The sequence below is a fragment of the Bos indicus genome, chromosome 6 (assembly GCF_029378745.1).
Source record: "Bos indicus isolate NIAB-ARS_2022 breed Sahiwal x Tharparkar chromosome 6, NIAB-ARS_B.indTharparkar_mat_pri_1.0, whole genome shotgun sequence".
NCBI lineage: Eukaryota > Metazoa > Chordata > Mammalia > Artiodactyla > Bovidae > Bos > Bos indicus.
The window spans coordinates 85,708,709-85,731,488 of NC_091765.1; the positions used below are offsets into that span (position 1 = coordinate 85,708,709).

At 39.6% G+C, this 22,780-nt stretch overlaps 1 long non-coding RNA gene and 1 pseudogene across 1 annotated transcript in view; one reads left to right on the top strand and one right to left on the bottom strand.

Moving 5' to 3' along the window:
* LOC139183646 (uncharacterized) overlaps nucleotides 1-22,780 on the top strand; it is a 76,111-nt gene that overhangs the window by 32,962 nt on the left and 20,369 nt on the right. The window lies entirely within an intron of this gene.
* On the bottom strand, nucleotides 13,790-14,631 carry LOC139183564 (UDP-glucuronosyltransferase 2A3 pseudogene; annotated as a pseudogene).

Below are 22,780 nucleotides of genomic sequence, written 5' to 3' on the forward strand. Positions count from 1 at the left end.
AACTTATATGCAGTGTACATCATGAGAAACGCTGGACTGGAAGAAGCACAAGCTGGAATCAAGATTGCCAGGAAAAATATCAATAACCTCAGATATGCAGATGACATCACCCTTATGACAGAAAGTAAAGAGGAACTCAAAAGCCTCTTGATGAAAGTGAAAGTGGAGAGTGAAAAAGTTGGCTTAAAACTCAACATTCAGAAGAGGAAGATCATGGCATCCGGTCCCATCACTTCATGGGAAATAGATGGGGAAACAGTGAAAACAGTGTCAGACTTTATTTTTCTGGGCTCCAAAATCACTGCAGATGGTGACTGCAGCCATGAAATTAAAAGACACTTACTCCTTGGAAGGAAAGTTATGACCAACATAGATAGCATATTGAAAAGCAGAGACATTACTTTGACGACAAAGGTTCATCTAGTCAAGTCTATGGTTTTTCCTGTGGTCATGTATGGATGTGAGAGTTGGACTGTGAAGAAGGCTGAGTGCTGAAGAATTGATGCTTTTGAACTGTGGTGTTGGAGAAGACTCTTGAGAGTCCCTTGGACTGCAAGGAGATCCAACCAGTCCATTCTGAAGGAGATCAGCCCTGGGACTTCTTTGGAAGGAATGATACTAAAGCTGAAACTCCAATACTTTGGCCACCTCATGCGAAGAGTTGACTCATTGGAAAAGACTCTGATACTGGGAGGGACTGGGGCCAAGAGGAGAAGGGGACAACAGAGGATGAGATGGCTGAATGGCATCACTGACTCAATGGACGTGAGTCTGAGTGAACTCCGGGAGTTGGTGATGGACAGGGAGGCCTGGCATGCTGCGAGTCATGGGGTCGCAAAGAGTCGGACATGACTGAGCGACTGATTGGATCTGATCTGTAGTGTTTGGATATATGTCTGAAGTAACATAGGCAATGAGTCAATTGATAGTAAAGAGGCAATTTCCAAGGATATTGACTTGAAAATGTTGGAGATTAAATGAGATCACTGCCTCAGTTTTCTTACCAATATGTTTATGTTCTTGTCATGTCTTGTTCCATGTGTGTGACATCCTGCCTTGATTACTAAGTCCTTAAGTAAAGTTACTGATGAAAACTGCAGGCCACATTTTAAGAAAGACCAACTTTAAAGTGTTCACTAGAATTCTCTATTTGAAGTAGTTATGCACAGTGTGAAATGCAAAGTCAATCAAATGTGAAAAGAACAAAATTGTGCAAAAGTGTGCAAAATTTGTTATATGATTTCCTAAGACATTCTAAATGTCATACTGAGGACTGGTAAAACAAAAATATGGAATTAAAATTTACTGCCAATCTTTTTCCTATAATTATATTACACAAAATGAGTTATGAATACAGTGGAGAATTATATAAATAACTGATTGATGGGCACTAAGGCCTTCCCAGGTGGTGCTAGTGGTAAAGAACCCACCTACCAATGCAAGAGATGTAAGAGACATGGGTTCACCCCCTAGGTTGGGAAGATTCTCCTGGAGGAGGACATGGCTACCCACTCCAGTATTCTTGCCTGGAAAAATCCCATGGACAGAGGAGACTGGGAGGCTACAGTCTATGGAGTTACAAAAGAATCAGACAGCATTTAGTAACAAAACAAAAACAATTCTCATAGAATGTGTTAGAAATTATTCCCTCAACTTCTATCCTTTAAAAATGACTGTATAGAATTAGTATAATTTCATTCTTGAATTCATTTTTGTTACAATGTATTTATCTGTTTTTTGGTTTTGCATGTCTCTGCTTATACAGGTGATCTATTCTTACATACTGTCTACTTTATCCATTAGAGCCCTTAGCATATTACTCAGAGTTGTTTTAAATCCTTGCTTTGATAATTACAACATTCTTGGCATTTCTGGTTCTGATGATTGCTCTGTCTACTCAAAATGTGTTTTTGCCTTTTGATGTGCCTTGTAATTTTTTTCTTGATACCCAGACATGTTGTATTGGGTAGAATTGTAAATGGATTTTTTTTAATGTGGTGGTAAATTGGGCAGAGAAGCATTCTAAAGTCCTAGGATTAGCCTTGCTGCTGCTGCTAAGTCACTTCAGTCCTGTCTGACTCTGTGCAACCCCATAGACGGCAGCCCACCAGGCTACCCCAACCCTGGGATTCTCCAGGCAAGAACACTGGAGTAGGTTACCATTTCCTTCTCCAATGCATGAAAGTGAAAAGTGAAAGTGAAGTCGCTCAGTCAGGTTGGACTCCCAGCGACCCCATGGACTGCAGCCTACCAGGCTCCCTCATCCATGGGATTTTCCAGGCAAGAGTACTGGAGTGGGGTGCCATTGCCTTCTCCAGGATTAGCCTTAGTATTAGTCTAAGTCTCTGGACTCTTCACAACTATTTCTCTCTCTCTCTCTCTCTTTTTTTTTCCATTTTATATGGAGCAGGATGGTCGGGAGTTAAAATATCCTTTTTCCATGAAATAGTCAAGAAGGGCCTGGAGTAAGGTGTTTTTCTTGCCCCAGGTCAGTTAGGCTCTGATAATATTCCCAGCACATTGTGCACCCAATTAATTTACCTTGAGGACAGACCTTGTTGGTAAGAACAGTGTTCTGGCTTCTTTCAGAATGCTTCCTTTCTGCCTCCTCTCACTGAAAGCAAGAGATTTTTTTTCTGATATTTAATATGGAAAATTGCTTGAGTTCCTGAAAGTAAAACTTACTATATTTGGGGGACCCACATATGACTGGATCCCATTGGGTTTTTTCTCTCAGAATTATCCACAGTGAATCTCTAGCAATTCATCAATTACATTTCAGATGTTCCTACCCAGGCACTGGTTCCTGTGGTGATTTCCCATCCTGAGTTTTTGCTCTTGAGTGTCTGTTTAGATCATCTGAAATTCTCTGTTTATTCCAAAAGAATATACAGATTTGTTATTAGAATAAATGTGAAAGTCTGTCATTTCAATGAATACAAAAAAGATAAAATGACAACTGCAATTTTCGTGTGTGAATAAAAGAAAATATAACTAAAATGTATACTTTGACTTATGATTCATGAATAATTTTTTAAAAGATATGCAAACTTTGCTGCTGCTGCTAAGTCGCTTCAGTCGTGTCCGACTCTGTTCGACCCATAGACAGCAGCCCACCAGGCTCCCCCGTCCCTGGGATTCTCCAGGCAAGAACACTGGGGTGGGTTGCCTTTTCCTTCTCCAATGCGTGAAAGTGAAAAGTGAAAGTGAAGTTGCTCAGTTGTCTCCAACTCTCAGCGACCCCATGGACTGCAGCCTACCAGGCTCCTCCGCCCAGGGGATTTTCCAGGCAAGAGGATTGGAGTGGGGTGCCATTGCCTTATAATTAGAATTATAATGTCTTACTGAAATCCATTATAGTAAAATAAAGAGCTATCACATTCATTGATAGGAAATCAAAAATCATAAAGATGACCATTCTCTTCAAATCAGTATACAGACTCCTTGTAATTCTTACTAAAATTTCAAAACCCCAAGCCTCATGAAATTTGATGATTTTTGTAGAATTTTGCTTTTAATTTTTAAAATCCATAATAAAAGAACAGAAAGCTAAGAATAATCAAGGTACTCCAGAAGAAATACAAGGGAAGGGAGTATTACCCTTCCAAATATTTTGAGCAGGATGATCAAATAAGATGTGTCTCATGTACTCTCCCCAGCAATGATCTGGCGTTTATCCACAGACCTACGTGTCTTTGTGGGAGCTCTGGGAGCCAGATAGGAGATTGTGAAATTTGGGTGCACTCCAAAACAGAAAATGACATTTGAGAAGGGAAGTTTGCAACAAGGTTACAGACCCAAAGAGTGTGTTCCTGGCTGCAGACATGGCGAAAAGTTCTGTATCTCTGAGAACTCAGCTACAGGCTGCTTCTTTTTGATTGTATCACCAACACCATATGTCACGGCACACAAGAAGAGTCATTCCCAACTCCATGTTGAGTAACAAACATCCAGACCTCAGTACCAGCTGTGGACCTTGAAGTGGCTCATGAACTGGCTAAAGCTCCTGTATAAAAATTTACTCAATCTCAGGAATAACCAAGGGAATCTAAATAAAACCTAAGATACAATTTCAGACTCATCTTACTAACAAAACTTTAAAAAAAAAAATCATTTCTTGGGGGGATTACAGAATTAGAACATGGAGACAATGGTTGAACTTTGTAAACATAGTAAATATCATGATTCGTGGGGAAATTTTAGGGTATGTCAATTATTCCTCAAGATAACTGTTACTAAAACTCATTCAATAATATGCTAAAAGTAATGATGTGGCATTTTGGACTCTTTGTTGAGCATGATGGCTACTCTATTTGTTCTAAGGGATTCCTGCCCATAGTAATAGATATAATGGTCATCTGAGTTAAATTCACACATTTCAGTTAATTTTAGTTTGCTGATTCCTAGAATGTCGGCGTTCAGTCTTGCCATCTCCTATTTAACCAATTGCAATTTGCCTTGAAGAAAGCTGAGTGCTGAAGAATTGATGCTTTTGAACTGTGGTGTTGGAGAAGACTCTTGAGAGTCCCTTGGACTGCAAGGAGATCCAGCCAGTCCATTCTGAAGGAGATCAGCCCTGGGATTTCTTTGGAAGGAATGATGCCAAAGCTAAAACTCCAGTACTTTGGCCACCTCATGCGAAGAGTTGATTCATTGGAAAAGACTCTGATGCTGGGAGGGATTGGGGCAGGAAGAAGAGGGGACGACAGAGGATGAGATGGCAGGATGGCCTCACCGACTCGATGGACATGAGTTTGAGTGAACTCCGGGAGATGGTGATGGACAGGGAGGCCTGGCGTGCTGCGATTCATGGGGTCGCAAAGAGTCAGACACGACTGAGCGACTGAACTGAACTGAACTGAATTTGCCTTGATTCATGGACCTAACATTCCAGGTTCCTATGCAATATTGCTCTTTACAGCATCGGACCTTGCTTCTATCACCAGTCACATCCACAGCTGGGTATTGTTTTTGCTTTGGCTCCATCCCTTCATTCATTCTGGAGTTATTTCTCCACTGATCTCCAGTAGCATATTGGGCACCTACTGACCTGGGGAGTTTCTCTTTCAGTAACCTATCATTTTGTCTTTTCATACTGTTCATAGGGTTCTCAAGGCAAGAATACTGAAGTGGTTTGCCATTCCCTTCTCCAGTGGACCATATTCTGTCAGGCCTCTCCACCATGACCCGTCTATTTTGGGTGGCCCCACACAGCATGCCTTAGTTTCACTGAGTTAGATAAGGCTGTGGTAGGTGTGATCAGATTGGCTAGTTTTCTGTGATTATGGTTTCAGTGTGTCTGCCCTCTGATGCGCTCTCACAACACCTACCATTTTACTTGGGTTTCTCTTACCTCAGATGTGGGGTATCTCTTCACAGCTGCCCCAGCAAAGCGCAACCGCTGCTCCTTACCTTGGATGAGTCGCCCCTCCTGACCTTGAACGTGGAGAGGCTCCTCTCAGCCCTCCTGCACCCTTGCAGCTGCTCCTTCGAAGTGGGGTTGCTCCTCTTGGCCTCTGCCCCTAACCTCGGCCGTTGGGTAGCTCCACTCTCGGCCACTCCTGCGCCATCACAGCCTGGCACTCTCAGTTGCCACCCCAACCTTGGGTGTGGGGTAGCTCCCGTCAGCCATGCTTCCTGCATGGTCCGTCACAGCCATTGTTCTTCCTGTGAGGTCCATTGCAGCCGCTGGAATGATCTCTGTTCCTTTCCAAGGCAAACCATTCAACATCACGGTAATCCAAGCCTATGCCCCAACCAGTAATGCTGAAGAAGCTGAAGTTGAACAGTTCTATGAAGACTTACAATACCTTTTAGAATTAACACCAAAAAAAAAAAAATGTCCTTTTCATTATAGGGTACTGGAATGCAAAAGTAGGAAGTCAAGAAAAACCTGGAGTAACAGGCAAATTTGACCTTGGAGTTCAGAATGAAGCAGGGCAAAGGCTAATAGAGTTTTGCAAAGAGAATGCACTGGTCATAGCAAACACCCTCTTCAAACAACACAAGAGAAAACTCTACACATGGACATCACCAGATGGTCAACACCAAAATCAGACTGATTATATTCTTTTCAGCCAAAGATGGAGAAGCTCTATATGGTCAGCAAAAACAAGACTGGGAGCTGACTGTGGCACAGATCATGAACTCCTTATTACCAAATTCAAACTCAAGTTGAAGAAAGTAGGGAAAACCACTAGACCATTCAGATATGACCTAAATCAAATCCCGTATGATTATACAGTGGAAGTAATGGCACCCCACTCCAGTACTCTTGCCTGGAAAATCCCATGGATGGAGGAGCCTGGAACGCTGCAGCCCATGGGGTCACTGAGGGTCAGACATGACTGACCGACTTCACTTTCACTTTTCACTTTCATGCATTGGAGAAGGAAATGGCAACCCACTCCAGTGTTCTTGCCTGGAGAATCCCAGGGACATGGGAGCCTGGTGGGCTGCCTTCTATGGTGTTGCACAGAGTCGGACATGACTGAAGCGACTTAGCAGTAGCAGTAGCAGTGACAAATAGATTTAAGGGACTAGATCTGATAGACAGAGTGCCTGATGAACTGTGGACAGAGGTACGTGCGTGACATTGTACAGGAGACAGAGATTAAGACCATCTCCATGGAAAAGAAATTCAAAAAAGCAAAATGGTTGTCTGAGGAGGCCTTACAAATAGCTATAAATAGCAGAGAAGCAAAAAGCAAAGAAGAAAAGGAAAGATATAAGCATCTGAATGCAGAGTTCCAAATAATAGCAAGGAGAGATAAGAACACCTTCCTCAGCAATCAATGCAAAGAAATAGAAGAAAACAACAGAATGGGAAAGACTAGAGATCTCTTCAAGAAAATTAGAGCTACCAAGGGAACATTTCATGCAACGATGGGCTCAATAAAGGACAGAAATGGTAGGGACCTAACAGAAGCAGAAGATATTAAGAAGAGGTGGCAAGAATACACAGAACTGTACAAAAAAGATCTTCATGACCCAGATAATTACTACTGTGTGATCACTCACCTAGATCCAGATCCTGGAATGCGAAGTTAAGTGGGCCTTATAAAACATCACTACAAACAAAACTAGTGGAGGTGATGGAATCCCAGTTGAGCTATTTCAAATCCTGAAAGATGATGCTGTGACAGTAATGCACTCAATAGGCAAGCAAATTTGGAAAACTCAGCAATGGACATAGGACTGGAAAAGGTCAGATTTCATTCCAATCCCAAGAAAGGCAATGCAAAAGATTGCTCAAACTACCGCACAATTGCACTCATCTCACATGCTAGTAAAGTAATGCTCAAAATTCTCCAAGCCAGGCTTCAGCAATACGTGAACTGTGAACTTCCAGATGTTCAAGCTGGTTTTAGAAAAGGCAGAGGAACCAGAGATCAAATTGCCAACATCCGATGGAGCATTGAAAAAGCATGAGAGTTCCAGAAAAACATCTATTTCTGCTTTGATGACTATGCCAAAGCCTTTGGCTATGTGGATCACAATAAACTGTGGAAAAGTCTGAAAGAGTTGGGAATACCAGAACACCTGACCTGCCTCCTGAGAAACCTGTATGCAGGTCAGGAAGCAACAGTGAGAACTGGACATGGAAGAACAGACTGGTTCCAAATAGGAAAAGGAGTACATCAAGGCTGTATATTGTCACCCTGCTTATTTAACTTCTATGCAGAGTACATCATAAGAAACGCTGAGCTGAAGGAAGCACAAGCTGGAATCAAGATTGCTGGGAGAAATATCAATAACCTCAGATATGCAGATGACACCACCCTTATGGCAGAAAGTGAAGAGGAACTAAGAAACCTCTTGATGAAAGTGAAAGAGGAGAGTAAAAAGTTGGCTTAAAGCTCAACATTCAGAAGAGGAAGATCATGGCATCCGGTCCCATCACTTCATGGCAAATAGATGGGGAAACAGTGAAAACAGTGGAAACAGTGTCAGACTTTATTTTTCTGGGCTCCAAAATCACAGCAGATGGTGATTGCAGCCATGAAATTAAAAGACGCTTACTCTTTGGAAGGAAAGTTATGACCAATCTAGATAGCATATTCAAAGGCAGAGACATTACTTTGCCAACAAAGATCCCACAGTGCATGGGGTCTCATAGAGTTGAACACGACTAACTGACTAACACACATATGTAAAGGTCTGAGGATAAGAGCTAAATGGTTCAAAAATGTTAGAGGGCATTGTGGCTGAGATATAAGTACAATGAGTTTAGGGCAACAATTCTTTTTGGTAACACCAGAGCTGGAAAATTTAACTATGGCTTTCACACTAGACCAGTTCAATGATGTGTTATATCCACTCATATGAATGTTGCTGCATCAATTTAAAGAATAATGTACATTTTAATATGTTGTGAGTATATATGTCAAATCCATATTAAGTGAAAAAATAAAGATGATTAGTCATTGTCCTAATTGGTAAAAAAAAAAAAAAGAATATATATATATATTTTTTAATAATACAGAGACAATATCTTGATGAAAAGACAAGAAAAGTTAAAACTTCTTATATAAAAGAATACATTTGAATCAGTTCTAATGAGGTGGATGAAACTGGAGCCTATTATACAGAGTGAAGTAAGCCAGAAGGAAAAACATAAATACAGTATACTAACGCATATATATGGTATTTAGAAAGATGGTAACAATAACCCGGTGTACGAGACAGCAAAGGAGACACTGATGTATAGAACAGTCTTATGGACTCTGTGGGAGAGGGAGAGGGTGGGAAGATTTGGGAGAATGGCAATGAAACATGTAAAATATCATGTAGGAAACGAGTTGCCAGTCCAGGTTCGATGCACGATGCTGGATGCTTGGGGCTGGTGCACTGGGACGGCCCAGAGGGATGGTATGGGGAGGCAGGAGGGAGGAGGGTTCGGGATGGGGAACACATGTATACCTGTGGCGGATTCATTTTGATATTTGGCAAAACTAATACAATTATGTAAAGTTTAAAAATAAAATAAAATTAGGAAAAAAAAAAGGAAAAACATGAAGCCAATTATCATTCATTATATATGCTTTTGTTCTATTCAATTTTTTTTAGCAATTTATATTAGCTGTGTTTATCATTACATCAAGAATGAAATGATACCCATCGTGCATTCAGAATTACTTAATAAAGAACATGATAGAGTACAGCAATGAAAATCAATGACGGTGTGAAAGTTGCTCAGTCATGTCTGACTCTTTGTGACCCCATGGACTGTGACCCACCAGACTCCTCTGTCCATGGAATTCTCCAAGAAAGAATACTGGAGGGGATTGCCATTCCCTTCTCCAGGGGAATCTTCCCAACTTAGGAATCGAGCCTTGGTTTCCAGCATTGTAGGTGGATTCTTTACTGCCTGGGCTATCAGGGAAGCACAGTGCTTACAATAAAAGAAAGATCTGTTAAAGATAATAGAGTTAAAATTTTCCAATTGTTACTACGAACTATATTTGTTTCATAATATGTATCCATACAGAATCATATACCTTCCCTATATTAATGAGTAATACAACAAATATCCCAGAAAATTATTGGTTGGAACTAGGACAGCATCTCTAATTATCAGAATATATTCCTAACTCTATGTTTTACATGTATTTCTGAAAGAAGAATTGAGATCAAGGCCCTGGTCTTACTTACCTTAAATAAGGTAAATAAGGTCTACACCAGGAAGTGCTTCAGTCATTTCAGTTCAGTTCAGTCGCTTAGTCATGTCCGACTCTTTGCGACCCCATGAATCGCAGCACGCCAGGCCTCCCTGTCCATCACCAACTCCCAGAGTTCATTCAGACTCACGTCCATCGAGTCAGTGATGCCATCCAGCCATCTTATCCTCTGCCATACCCTTCTCCTCCTGCCCCCAATCCCTTCCAGCATCAGAGTCTTTTCCAATGAGTCAACTCTTCGCATGAGGTGGCCAAAGTACTGGAGTTTCAGCTTTAGCATCATTCCTTCCAAAGAAATCCCAGGGTTATCTCCTTCAGAATGGACTGGTTGGATCTCCTTGCAGTCCAAGGGACTCTCAAGAGTCTTCTCCAACACCACAGTTCAAAGGCATCAATTCTTCCGCGTTCAGCCTTCTTCACAGTCCAACTCTCACACCATACATGACCACTGGAAAAACGATAGCCTTGACTAGACGAACCTTTGTTGGCAAAGTAATGTCTCTGCTTTTCAATATGCTATCTAGGTTGGTCATAACTTTTCTTCCAAGGAGTAAGTGTCTTTTAATTTCATGGCTGCAGTCACCATCTGTAGTGATTTTGGAGCCCAAAAAAATAAAATCTGACACTGTTTCCACTGTGCTTATTGGTTGTTAAATTATTTATTGAGAAATAAATGCAGTGTAAATTCAAAATCATGTGTAAAGCTAAGGATTTTTAAGCATTTTTTTTTTTTAAATCTTAGCTCTATTAAACAATGTATCTATTAAAAATAAAAATTATAGACTGAATTATGTTCCTTTAATATTCATATATTGAAGTCTGAGAGTATTTGAAGGTAGATCCTTTAAAGAGGTGTGTGTGTTAGTCACTCAGTCGTGTCTGACGCTGTGTGACCCCATGGACTGTAGCCCACTAGGCTCCTCTGTCCATCTAATTCTCCAGGCAAGAATACTGGAGTGAGTTGACCATTCCCTTCTCCAGGGGATCTTCCCTACCCAAGGATTGAACCCAGGTCTCCTGGATTGCAGGCCAACTCTTCACCATTTGAGCCACAAGGGAAGACCAGCACTTATTTTTAAAGAGGTAATTAAAGTTCAATGAGTCCATAGAGTGACTCCTGATCCAATATGACAGGTTTCCTTATAAGACAAAGAGACTCAAAGGATGTGCATACACAAAGGAAAGACTATGAGAAAACATAGTAAGAAGGTGGACATCTACAAGGCAGAAAGACTGGCCTCAAGGGAAAGCAGCTCTGACAATACTTTGTTCTTTAACTTCTAGCTTCTGGATCTGTGAGACAATAAATTTCTTTTTATACCACCCAGTTTTTTAGATTTAGTTATCACAGTCCTAAAAAACTACTACATTAAGGAAGTTAAATTAGTTATTACTTCTAATACCCAATATGATCTTTTGTTTGTTAGTTCATGTTTCTTCGTGACTCTCAAAAATATTTGGAGTGATAAAAAATGCTGGAGATGTTGTGGGGAAAAAGAAAACTTCCTACACTGTTGGTAGGAATGTAAGTTGGTGCAGCTGTGGAAAACAGTATGGAAGTTCCTCAAAAACCTAAAAATAGAATTACTATATGATTCATCAATCCTATTACTGGGAATAAATGGAAAAAAATTATAATTCAAAAACATACATGCACCCCTATATTCATAGTAGCATTATTCACAATAGCCAGTTCATGAAAAAAACCTAAATGTCCATCAACAGATGAATGGATGAAGAAGATGCAGTACATATATACAATGGAATACTACTCAGCCATAATAAAAAAGAATGAAATAATGCCATTTGCAGCAATATGAATATGACTACAGATTATCATCCTAAGTGAAGTGAGTCAGAAAGAGAAACACGAATACCATATGATACTACTTATATGTAAAATCTGAAGTATGATGCAAATGAACCTACCTATGAAACAGAAACATTTACAGAGAGAACAGATTTGTGGTTGCCATGGGGGAGGATAGGTGTGGGAGGGATAGACTGGGAGTTCCGGGTTAGCAGAGGTACACTATTTTATATAGAATGGATAAACAGCAAAGTAAGGAAGTAAGTAAGTATTAGTTAGCTCAGTTGCACCCGCCTCTTTGCGACCCCATGGACTACAGCTGACCAGGCCCCTCTGTCCATGAGATTTTCCAGGCAAGGATACTAGAGTGGGTTGCCATTTCCTTCTGCAGGAGATCTTCCCAACCCAGGGATCGAAACCATGTCTCCTGTACTGCAGGCAGATTCTTTACCGACTGAGTTACAAGGGAAGCCCTGTAAAGCACAAAGAAATATATTCAATATTGTGAGATAAATTATAATGAAAAAGAAGACAAATAATATATACTATGTAAAACTGAATCATTTGGCTATACAGCAGAAATTAAGACAACCTTGTAAATCAACTGTACTTTAGTTAAAAAAAAAATTGGAATGAAAGCCGGCTTCACTTGATGGAATCAAATATAAGCTAGATGTGTGAAAATTGCAAAAGAAAATGATTCTTTATTAGGAAAAGCAAACAATTACAAATAGAATATATGTAACTAGTGTAGTGAAAAATATGCTCTTTTTAACACTTAGAGCCATAAACTCTTTTAAGTTTATACTTAATTTTTTAGGTTTCTGTATCATACTCCCCTAAGAAGTATACCAGGCTTCCCAGGTGGCTCAGTGGGTAAATAAAGAATTCACCTACAATACATGAGATGCAAGAGACATGGGTTTTATTCCTGGGTTGGGAATATCCCCTGGAGGAGGGCATGAAAACCTACTCCAGTATTCTTGCCAGGAGAATCCCATGGACAGAGAAGCCTGTGGGCTACAGTCCATAGGGTTACAAAGAGTCAGACATGACTAAAGTGACTGAGCATGCACACAAGAAGTATAACATACTAGAAAACTTTTCAATATGATCAGCTATGATGAAGCAGTTCACATAGGACTTAATAAATTTTCATCCCAAATTTAAGAGAGACCTAGGAATATTGGGTACTCTGGGCAAACAGAATGATGGTATAAATTTTAATTCTAATAATGTGTGATTTTCAAAAATTGTAGAGAAAAATTCAAATAACAAATTTAATCCCGTTGTTAGCATAGCTCAGGTTTCAGTCTATTACTGGAATCAGGTAAGGAGATTATCTTCCTCATTTAACAAACATTACACTCCCTTTACTGAGCAGTCCTTGGACTGCAAGGAACTACTAGTTCCTTGGACTACTAGTCCATCCTAAAGGAAATCAGTCCTGAATGTTCATTGAAAAGACTGATGTGGAAGCTGAAACTCCAACTCTTTGGCCACCTGATGAGAAGAACTGACTCATTGGAAAAGACCCTGATGCTGGGAAAGATTGAGGGCAGGAAGAGAAGGGGACAACAGAGGAGGAGACGGTTGGATGGCTTCATCGACTCAATGGACATGAGTTTGAGTAAACTCTGGGAGTTGGTGATGGACAGGAAGGCCTGGCGTGCTGCAGTCCATGGGGTCACAAAGAATTGGACACAACTGAGCAACTGAACTGAACTGAGCAGAAGTCCAATGTCCTCCCCTATGAAAACTCGCTGTGTGTTTGTGCCCAATTGCTTGATTGTGTCTGAATCTTTGCAACTCTATGGACTATAGCCCAAGAGGCTTCTCTGTGCATGGAATTTTCCTAATAAGAATACTTGTGTGGGTTGCCATTTCTTCCTCCGGGGTATTTTCCTGATCCAGGGAGTGAACTTGCAACTCCTTCATCTTCTACATTGCAGGGAGATTCTTTACTGCTGGAAAGTTCAGTGTATTAGACTTACCTGTGGTATTCTGCATGTGACAAAAAATACATCTTTCATTGGATTGACACTTATTAGCAAGTTTTATATTTCATTTTGTTTTGGTAGCGATTGTTTAGGTATTGAAGTATTCTACAAGATAGATGAGTGTAAAGAAAGAGGAACCACAGCAAGATATTTCTTGCATCCCTTTCCCAATTAGTTGTTGAACCTCAGTTCACTGATATTAATTGTGGCGTTTTTGGGGAAGTGACAGTTTTAAAAGTATATTCCTTTCATCTTCCTAGACTTTTCTTAAACCTCCTTAGCTTTTTCTGATAACTACTTTAGAATGAAAAGCAGAGTCTCTTACCTAACACTTCACTTTAAAACTAGTCCCAAAGCTGAGTGTCATGTTGTTGGAGCCAGAAGTCAAAGAAAATGGAAAGCATTAAATTTTTTACCCTTTGCAGAAAGGTCATTTTGTATGTTAGTCCTGCCATTTCAACAGGCACGTAGGAAGGTGAGGATGGAATTTGCCCACAGTATTTCTCCATCGTGCCACACATGGAATGCCTCAGTGTGTATATAGAAGGGTTTCCTAGAATCTCAACAATCAGCTCTCCATAGGGCATCATAGGGTCTATAATCATAACGTTATAGTTGGTGTCCTGGAATTTCTTCAAGATTGTCGAGTTTTAGACAACACTCTCACAGACAAGTTTTAAATATCCACTCATTTGAAAAAAAAAAAAAAATCTTGCAGATTTTGCTGATTGCCAAGGTGACAATGAAGGCATGACGTTAACTGACAGGTCTAAAAAGTCATTTAGTCTATTTTCATTAGCTTCTCTGTCCTGTGGTGTGGGGAGAATCTTGAAGTTCATGGTGGAAGGCTTGCTGTAGTCAATGATAAAATTTTGTGGAGACACCAACACAGTCACTTCGTGTCCTCTTTCCATGAGTTTCTCCAGAAAGACCTTTAGATTGAGCCAGTGGCTCATGTCATGGGGCCACACCAAAACTTCCTCCCAGAATCCACAGCCAGTATAGCAGAGCTGCAGCAATGGAATTGCTGAAACCCACTTCTCAGATGCCATAACAGCAGCTCCCTCACACACTGCTCTGCAAAGGATGAATGTTTGCTGGGCCCAGAAGTGAAGTGGCAATTTAGACATAGATCACGTTAAAAATTAATTTCTGGAGTTCAGAAATGGCACTTACATGCAGAGAACTTTGCCAGTTGTTAATTGGCACAGTATTGTATAGTATTTATTCAGGAATAGATATGTAATATGTATACATTTTGAAGGAAATAATTTTGACATTCTAGGAGCTTGCTTTAAATAGGTTAAAATAGAAAAATGATATTTTTAATTGACAATTTTAAAGTATAAAAATTCATTTTAGTAAGTCTACTAAATAATATGTTTTATCTTATGGATGAATGGGAAAACATAAAAATATATGTTTCTCATAAGATTGGTCATATGTTAACATGAGAATAAAGCACATATATCACATGATATGAGATATATACTAAATACTGTACAAAGGCACAGCGTTTCAGAGCCTCAGAATATGCTATCACTGCAATATGAAGAAAATCAGTCAAAACTTCAAAATGTAGGGGACATTTCGGCTGAGTCCAGGAGCAAAGATTACAGAAAAAGGGTTCTGAAAGTGAATAGAAGAAAAGGAGAAAAAGATGAATGATATGTAAGTCATGGTCATTTAAATATACAGATATCAGTTCCAAGTATATAGTCATAGGCTAACACAGAGCTGTGCAGAAAAGGGAAATATTAGTTAAAATAGGACAGTTTGGAGAGCCTTGGATGCTATGTTCTGGGTCATGTTTAATTACCATAAAAAGATGCCCACTCAAATTTTCAAATGAAGTACAGAAAATGATCATATATATCCTTTAATAAAACTATTCTGGCAACAAAAAGGATTTGAGTCATAGAGAAAAATGAATATGTAATTGATTTAAATTAGGTGGCTCAGACAGCAAAGAATCTGCTTGCAATGCAAGAGAATTTTCTATCCCTGGGTCAAGAGGGTCCCCTGGAGAAAGGAATGGCTACCCACTCCAATATTCCGGCCTAGAGAATTCCATGGATGGAGGAGCCTAGTGGGCTATAGCCTATGTGGTTGCAAAGCATCAGACATGACTGTTCAACTAGCACACTTTTCTTTCCTTTTTAAAACATATATATTAGGAAAGCAAGATTTGATGATATTATCAGTAAGAATGTGCTCTGCTTAGTGGCTTAGTCTTAACTAAGTAAGAATATAGTATTGAAATATTGATTTGTGAATGGAGAGCAGACAATGAGTCTTACGACTGATGGGAAGTGAGAGGTGACCAAGAGTTAACCAGGAAGAGTTTGGTTTTTACTTTAAGCAACCAGAGTGTGATAATGACTCTAGCAAATTCATGAAACACTAAAGGAGTAGCTACAGGAAGAGTTTTTGACCTGCAGTGTGTAAGTTAAAGACAGGACATGTCTGTGAATCTCAAAGTAAAGATGAATTTAGAAGTACTCATTTTATATTCAGTCATTCACATGAATTTCAATTTAATTCCACTTCCTCTCTAAATTCTTTATATTTCATACCTTTCACAAGCAATTTTTAGTACCTACTGTATACTAGATTCTGTATTATGCACAGGGCATAAAGAAACAAGTAAAAAACAGTTCTAATTCAAAATGATCTCACAGACTATTGGACAAAATAAGTTAGCCAGTTAACCAATACTTATTCTTCAAGCTTAAGGGAGAAGGATCAGAGAAGGTAGAGATAAACTGAGGAATTGCAAAGCCTATGAAGGGGATTCTTTGGTAGAGGAAGGGAATGATGGAGGTAGCTGTCTTTAAGAGTCTATTTAGTAGGTGGAAAAGCACCACTTAGAAGTAAAAGGAAATATCAATGTATCTGTGTTCTAAGAAATGTGGCACAATTATATGAAGGGTTATATTCAGTTACAAAATTATATTCATTTTAATAATTTGGAAGAGACATACAGAAATTTCAAATCCCTTGAGAATTTTTTTTTTCCTATTTTGTTTGCTAAAATGAAAACACCGGGTAGGTTTGTTTAGAAGATACCAAGACAAAACTTTGACCAAGGATTAAGAGTTGTGTCCTGTTGCATAATTAGGGTTTACATAAGTTCTGTATTAATCGGTAAAAATCAGAATCCAGAAAAAAAAAGAAAATGATCACAAAACAAGAAGATGGGACGGAATCATAAATCCACTAAAAGAAAATTGAGATAACAATATAATCTTAAAAGAGGAAAGTCTTTCTATAAGTCTTTCTATATATGGTAAATAACCTAGAAGTGATTTGGAGAAAAAGACTGATAAATTTATCTAATCACTATGACAAAGTTCACATGTTGTAAACAGTTTCGCGGAGAGATATAATACAGCTCAGAAATTGACCTAAGCATACTTGTGTAAATTGGGAGAGAAATATTTCTAAGTTATTTTATTATATGAGAAAACTAAAGCAGAGCTCAGATTTCAAATAAGGATTTATTCACATAAATTTAAAAGTATAGGAGGCATATGTTTGCTATCTAACTGAAACATTAAAAATCTAGATAAAATATAAAATTGCCTCATAAAAATTCATTTTTGATTTGGCAAGAAAATAAAAAAATCAGAAGAATCCCTAATCAAAGTCAAAGCAGGAATTCTGATGTTCACCCTTGCCATTTATTTGTAGAACAAACAATATATGGCAAGAGTGGAGAGCTCAAAAGTCTGAAGATTTGCCCAAGATCCCAGACCCTGCATATGTTCATGTAACGCTAGATTCTCAAGATAAGATCTCACTTTTGCAAGTGAATTCCCTTATACAGAAGTTTACTGCAAGGAAAACCACTAGTTTTGACTTAGTGCTCTCTGGATGAAAGAACTCTTTCCTTAGAATTTTTAACACTATAAGCCTTGGTATGGGTTTACAGTTCAAACTAGAAAAATCTCTTTGAAGAAACTTTGTCCCAAGCTTCGAAGTTTCCTATAGATAAAATTTCAAAGTGAATAAGCACCTCCGTGTTACAAGAAAAGAAAGCTTCAAGACTGGGAACCAGCAGAAGTAACAGAAATATTAACTCAAGTTAATTTTTGAGGTTTTTTTTTTTTTTTTGGTTAAAAAACAGCTTTATTTTATTTATTTATTTTTTTACTTTACAATATTGTATTGGTTTTGCCATACATCAACATGAATCTGCCACGGGTGTATACATGTTCCCAATCCTCAACCCCCCCTCCCACGTCCCTCCCCATAATACAATATGCTTAAGGATATGAAAGTGAAATCTGAAAATATGGGCAAAGAACAAGAAATTAAAAAGAATAATTGTGAAAATTTGCTAAAGAAATAAAGTGAATTTATCCAAATTAAGAATTCAACGAATCAGATATAAGTGAATAGAGTGAAGAGTAGACTCTGGTGGCTGAGATAGTTAAGAATCTTCCTGCAATGCCAAGAGACATGGATTTGATCCCTGGGTCAGGAAGATCCCCTGGAGACTGGAATGCAACCCACTCCAATATTCTTGCCTGAAGAATCCCATGGACTGAACCTGGTGGGCTAAAGTCCATGGGGTCACAGAGTTGGACACGACTGAAAGAATAACACTTTCATACAAATAAACATTGAGTCAAAAGAGAAATCAAAAGATGTTATGTGGAATTAAGTTCTGAATAAAAAAATTGCAATAGGAAATATGATAGAATGGATGCATTCTATCATATGGATGCATGGAGAACAGACTGAGACCTCTGAATCTAGTTGTTGGTTGTCTACTTGGTTCCTCCTCTTACAAGTCTTTTTTCACTCTTTAAAACTTGTGGGGTTTTTTTGCAACCAAGCTGTACAACTCAGCCCTATGTTTATGTTCTTTTAATCAAATCTACTTACCTCAAATTTTTCAATTGTTGCTGTCCTTCAGTGGCTCAGATGTGTCCGACTCTTTGAGACCCCACAGACTGCAGCCCGTCAAGCTTCCCTGGACTTGGTGCTCGATCGGAGGCAGAGTGCTGATGAGGTGATTGTCAAGCTGCATATGAGGATTGGTCCCGTGGGACTGGAGGAGGTCGACACTGCCTTCACAGACACGGGCTGTGTGGTGCGGCTCCCAAGTGGTTGGCAGTGGGGTGGTGTTTTCTATGCCAAGATAGTTCTTGCACCAAACTGCAGGCTTGCAAAGGTGACCTTCTGCAGCTGTCACTGCACAAGAAGGTGCCTCTGTTCACATGGTCCTCTCTGCTGAAGAAACTTTTAGGGACCTAGGAGTTGGTGCCAGGTCTGAGGAGCCAGGAGAATGGGCAGGAGCCATCTCCCTTCGTCTTGGAGCCAGGCCCTGAGCCCCCCAGGCTAAGCAGGAGGCCCGTGACCAGAAGCGGGCCCAGGACTGTGATGAGGTAGGTGCTAGACTGGTCGTGGAGCCCAAGCAGAGCCCAGTGCCAAGAGGGCTGTGCATCTCTGTGGAGGGAGCAGGGTGGAAGGGGCCAGAGATGGCCCTGGACCTGGGGGTGATGCCCTCCCCTCCATTCCTGGCTAAGCCAGCCACCCAGGCTGAAGCGGAAAACAGCTCTACCAGATCAGCCTTCTGAGCTCAGAGGAGAATCTAGCACTTTTGACAGGAAAGAAGGCAGCAGACACCCAGGAGTGACCCAGTATCTCCAGCCATGGCCTGGAGCAGAGACCCTAAGAAGGACAATCATTCCAAGGAGGAGATGGCAGTGGCCACAGATGCTACAGCCTTGGTGTATGAGCTGGAGTCTGTGGTGAACGTGGGATTTATCAAGAATGACTCCTATGAGAAGGGGCCAGACTCCTGTAAGTGCTCGTGTACCTGAAGAAAATCTGCAGAGACACCTCTCCAGTGATCTTTTGCAAGCATGTCTTGACACTTATTAGTCCATACACTAATTTGTAAAAAACAGATTTGAAAACCAGAATATATATTTGCATTATAAATTTGTGAATCAAGATGGCCACTAAATATGTATGCACAAAGAAAATACTAAACCCACATGATTTTACAGATAAATTTTAGCAAAAAATTCCAAGAATAAATCCTTATTTTTTTAGGATAAGAAAAAAGGAAATATTTCGTTAATCCCAAAGGCAATATAAACTTACCTAAAAAAGGGCTGAAGGAGAAACACATTCTAGGTCCATAATCACTCATGAATACCAATATGTCTTTATCAAAATATGAGCAAAATGGATTCAATGATGAATGAGAATATTTAAAATATAGCCGAGAGATGAGTTGAAGGTAAAAGGAAACTTAATAGAAAAATTTTCAATATCATTTCAGTTCAGTTCAATTCAGTCACACAGTCGTGTCCGACACTTAGTGACCCTGTGGACTGCAGCTCGCCAGCTTCCCTGTCCCTCACCAACTCCCAGAGTTTACTCAAAAACATGTCCATTGAGTTGGTCACACCCTCCAACCACCTCATTCTCTGTTGTCTCCTTCTCCCTCCTTCCAATCTTTCCCAAATAAGAGTCTTTTCAAATGAGTCATTTCTTCACATCACGGGGCCAAAGTATTGGAGTTTCAGCTTCAGCATCAGTCCTTCCAATGAATATTCAGGAATGATTTTTTTTTAGGATTGACTAGTTTGATCTCCTTGCAGTCCAAGGAACTCTCAAGAGTCTTCTCCAACACCACAGTTCCAAAGCATCAATTTTTCGGTGCTCAGCTTTCTTTATAGTCCAACTCTAACATCCATACATGACTACTGGAAAAACCATAACCTTGATTAGAATATCCTTTGTTGCCAAAGTAATGTCTCTCCTTTTTAATGTGTTGTCTAGGTTGGTCATAGTTTTTCTTCCTAGGAGCAAGCGTCTTTTAATTTCATGGCTGCAGTCATCATCTGCAGTGATTTTGGAGCCCAAGAAAATGTCTGTCACTGTTTCCATTGTTTCCCCATATACTTGTCATGAAGTGATGGGACCAGATGCCATGATCTTAGTTTTCTGAATGCTGAGTTTTAAGCCAACTTTTTCACTCTCCTCTTTCACTTTCATCAAGAGGCTCTTTAGTTCTTCTCTTTCTGAAATAAGGGTGGTGTCATCTGCATATCTGAGGTTATTGATATTTCTCCTGGCAATCTTGATTCCAGCTTGTGCTTCATCCAGCCCAACATTTTGCATGACATACTCTGCATTTAAGTTAAATAGACAGGGTGGCAATAAACAGCTTTGACATTCTCCTTTCCCTATTTGAAATCAGTCTGTTGTTCCATGTTCAGTTCTAACTCTTGCTTCTTGATCTATATACAAATTTCTTAGGAGGCAGGTAAGGTGGTCTGGTATTTCCCTCTCTTGAAGAATTTTCCACACTTTGTTGTGATCCACATAGTCAAAGGCTTTGGCATAGTCAAAAAAACAGAAGTAGATGTTTTTGTGGAACTCTCTTGCTTTTTCAGTGATTCAACAGATGTTGGTAATTTTATCTCAGGTTCCTCTGCCCTTTCTAAATCCAGCTTGGACATCTGGAAGTTCACGGTTCACGTATTGCTGAAGCCTGGCCTGGAGAATTTTAAGCATTACTTTAGTAGTGTGTGAAATGACTGCAATTGTGTGATAGTTTGAGCATTCTTTGGCATTCATTTGACAAACCTAAGCAGCATATTAAAAAGCAGAGATACCACTTTGCCAACAAATGTCCATATAGTCAAAACTAGTCATGTACAGATGTGAGAGTTCGACCATAAAGAAAACTGAACACTGAAGAATTGATGCTTGTGGACTGTGGTGCTGGAGAGGACTCTTGAGAGTCCCTTGGACAGCAAGAAGATCAAGCCAGTCAATCCTAAAGATAGTCAATCTTGAATATTCATTGGAAGGACTGATGCTGAAGCTGAAGCTCCAATACTTTGGCAACATGATGTAAGAAGCTGACTCTTTGAAAAAGACCCTAATCCAGGGAAAGATTGAGGGCAGGAGGAGAAGGGGACAATAGAGGATAAGATGCCTGAATGGCATCATCAATTCAATGGACATGGGTTTGAACAAACTCTCGGAGATAATAAAGGACAAGGAAGCCTGGCATGCTGCAGTTCATGAGGTCCCTAAGAATTGGACACATCTGAGGGATTGAAGAACAACCACCATACACTATTAGCAGATTAAAAGAAAAGAAGGTAAAATTTATTATTATTATTAACAGCTTTAAAAAAGTGTTTGTCTAAGCCTTCAATTTTCAACAAAATAATCTTCTTCAGAATTAGAAAAAGCAACTTCTTTGAACTAATATGAATGGTTATAAATTTAACCTCATTTCAAGTGAAAAAGTTAAAATTATTCCCTTTAAAATCAAATATAAGAATATCCTAGAATTTGCATTTCTAGTTAATGCATTTGTGTGTGCATGCCAAGTCATTTCAGTATTGTCCGACTCTTTGTGACCCTGTGGACTATAGCCTTAGCTATGTGTCTCTGTCCCTGGGATTCTCCAGGAAAAAATACTGGTTCAATTCAGTTCAATTCAGTCGCTCAGTCATGTGTGACTCTTTACAACCACATACTGCAGTAGGCCAGGCTTCACTGTCCATCACCAACTCCCAGACTTTGTTCAAACTCATGTCCATTGAGTCAATGATGCCCTCCAACCATCTCATCCGCTGTCATCTCCTTCCCCTCTTACTTTCAATATTTCCCAGCATTAGGGGCTTTTCCAATGAGTCAGTTTTTCCCATCACATTGCCAAAGTATTAGAGTTTCAGCTTCAGCATCAGTCCTTCCTATGAGTATTCAGGACTGATTTTCTTTAAGATGGACTGGTTGGATCTACTTTCAGTCCAAGGGACTCTCAAGAGTCTTCTCCAACACCACAGTTGAAAAGCATCTATTCTTCGGCAAACAGCTTTCTTTAGAGTCCAACTCTCACATCCATATATGACTACTGGAAAAGCCATAGCTTTGTCTAGACGGACATTTGTTGCCAAAGTAAACTTTGCTTTTTAATACGCTATCTAGGTTGGTCATAGCTTTTCTTCCAAGGGGCAAACACCTTTTAATTTCATGGCTACAGTTACCAACTGGAGTGATTTTGGAGCCCAAGAAAATCTTTGACAGGCCAAGTCTGTCACTGTTTCCATTGTTTTCCCATCTATTTGCCTTGAAGTGATGGGATCAGATGCCAAGATCTTCGTTTTTTGAATGTTGAGTTTTAAGCCAGCTTTTTTATTCTCCTCTTTCACCTTCATCAAGAGACTCTTTGGTTCCTCTTTGCTTTCTGCTTTAGGGGTGGTGTCATCTGCATACCTGAGGTTATTGATATTTCTCCCAGCAAT